This window comes from Abramis brama (assembly GCF_963993115.1).
Source record: "Abramis brama genome assembly, chromosome: 7".
NCBI classification, from domain to species: Eukaryota; Metazoa; Chordata; class Actinopteri; order Cypriniformes; family Leuciscidae; genus Abramis; species Abramis brama.
This window is the reverse complement of record NC_139969.1, coordinates 26,104,987-26,107,723: the sequence shown is the minus strand read 5'-3', so window position 1 is coordinate 26,107,723 and position 2,737 is coordinate 26,104,987.

Here is a 2,737-nt window from a genome sequence, read left to right as displayed (position 1 = left end):
AAAGGTACACTATTTTTATACTATTATTACACTATATTTTTGAAATAAAACAATGCTTTTATTCAGCAAGGATGCATTGAATTGATCAAAAGTGACATGTAAAGACATTAATACAAAAGATTTATTTTTCAGATGTAAATTTCAGAATGTAAATCCTGAAAAGAATGCACGATGGTTTCCCGCAAAAATATGAAGCAGCACGACTGTTTTCAACATTGATAATAATAAGAAATGTTTCCTGAGTGCAAATCAGCATATTCGAATGATTTCTGATCATGTGACACTGAAGACTGGAGTATTGATCCTGAAAATTCAGCTTTGCCATGGCAGGAGTAAATAAAAATATATTAGAATACAAAACAATTATTTTACATTTTAATAATATTTCACAATATTACTGTTTTTACTGTAATAAAATGTGTGTGTGTGTGTGTGTGTGTCTGTCTGTGTGCGTGAAACATGATGAAACATGTCTTGGTTGTTTAAATGAAACCTACAACCTACAAATCTATATTATACACTAACTCATAACTATTTTATTTTTTTTGGGGGGGGGGGGGGGGGCTTTTAAACATTGGGTAAAAAAACAAGGCACCCGGACAACATCTGCATATTGCATACACAAGTAAATACCATAAAATGTTCTTTCTTGATACAAACAGCTCAATATGTCTCACACAAACACATCTGTGTCCATTAAATTTTTACACTCTCCAAACTCGTCCACCAAACATCTGCTGGGAGATATGTGCGGTTTATGGGCAAGTTACGATCCAGAAATATGCTGTAAATAGAGATAACAAGGTCTGGATGCCCAGCACTAGAGTGAAAATCATGAAATAAAACAACAAAGCAGCAGGAACATCCAGAATGTTCTTCTGAATAAAGTTAGCCTAATTTAACTACATTAATAAAATGATAATGAGGTGCCATTACCATTAACAATATGAATGTTACTCCCTGGATATAATCAAAAGAATGTGATGTAATGATGGCACACCTGCGCTCCAAGAGCTCTGTGCAGATTTGACGACCAGACTCTCTGCAGTTAGCAGGCTATTCAAAATCATCTTTAGGAATCGAGAAGAGGCCCTTGCTGAAGGGTGTTATTGTAAAAAGACAGTAGGATAATGGGTAATAGCTTGCTTTAAATTGATTATCTATCTTTTGACGCATTATGTTAAGTTTGTCTATAACATTATCTATCCACTAAGACAGTTCCCAACCAGAGAGACAGTGTCCACTAGGGGGCCTCAGAACACTTCCAATGGGACCACAAGAGGGATTAAATGTATTATTATACATATTATACTAAAATGATTTAAAATGACAAAATAAGGATAAAAAGTTATAAAACTTAAAGGGATAGTTCACCGAAAAATTAAAAAAAGTAAGACTTTCGTTCAACTTTAAAACACAAATTAAGATCTTTTTGAGGAAATCTGAGAGCTTTCTGTCCCTCCATGGACAGCCACACAACTGACACTTTGACACTTCAAAAAGTTCATAAAGAGGTTGTAAAACGAATCCATATGAATCAAGCGTTTTAGTCCAAATTTTCTGAAGGGACACGATCACTTTATATGCTAAACAGATTGAATTTAGGCTTTTATTGGTCGATGGAGGGACAGAAATCACTCAGATTTCATCAAAAAGATCTTCATTTGTGTTCCGAAGATGAACGGAAAGTCTTACAGGTTTGGAACGGCATGAGGGTGAGTAATAAGTTAATAATAAAAAAAAAATTAAAAAAAGGAATAGAAATTTCTCTGTTTTTCTATACACTCCTAAAAATAAAGGTTCCAAAAGGAGGTTTCCACAGCAACGCCACATAAGATCCATTTTAGGTTCTCCAATAAAACCCAGTTATTAAAAGAACTTTTGCAACCTTTGGTGCAAAGAAAAGATTCCATAGATGTTAAAGGTTCTTCATGGAACCATTGATTCCAATTAAGAGCCTTTATATAGCTGACAACAACAACAACCATATCCTGAAATCACAAATGATTGAAATAATCATGTAAATGAATTGGTCATAACAAATTATGAACTCTGAAGAACATTCACTTCCTGAAACTTCTGGAATTTCCTAAATAATTATACTTATTATTTTATTAAATTGAATAACATGTCAACTGTTTAAACAAGCAAGCAGCTTTGTATAGAAATATGTTATGTTTATGTTATGTAAATATTGTCTTGATTTACAAAGAATCCAAGATTTTCACTGCCCTTTTTTACGTTCACAGTCTGAAAAGATACAGTACGTATGTTTTTCATAAACAATAAAAATCCCCCACTAAGTCCTGCCAGTGTAACCACAAAACCATAATCTTCAGCTGTACTGAAATGTTTTCCCCACTAGAGGGAGCCATTTGCATACACTTTCCAAGCATCTCTGATCGACCTTTTTAAAGAGAATTTGAGACATTTGTAAAAAATAAAAAAAAATAATGCTAATTCATCTGTGTTTTGGAAATATCAAAGAAGCAAACTACCTACATGCACACTGGTTAGTTAGTTATTTTGAATTTGCAGTTAATGAAGTAAACTATGGAGCAGTGCTTCCATAAATGACAATAGGCCATTTTAACAGTTTAACTAAACTGGCATCTGTTTTCTTCGACTAAAAAAGATTCCTAGTTCAACTTTTCCAGCTGCTTCCACAAGCACAGATGATGAAGCTGAACTCTAAGGATGAATAGTGTCCTGGCTTTCAACTTTCTTGGGTGGCTTC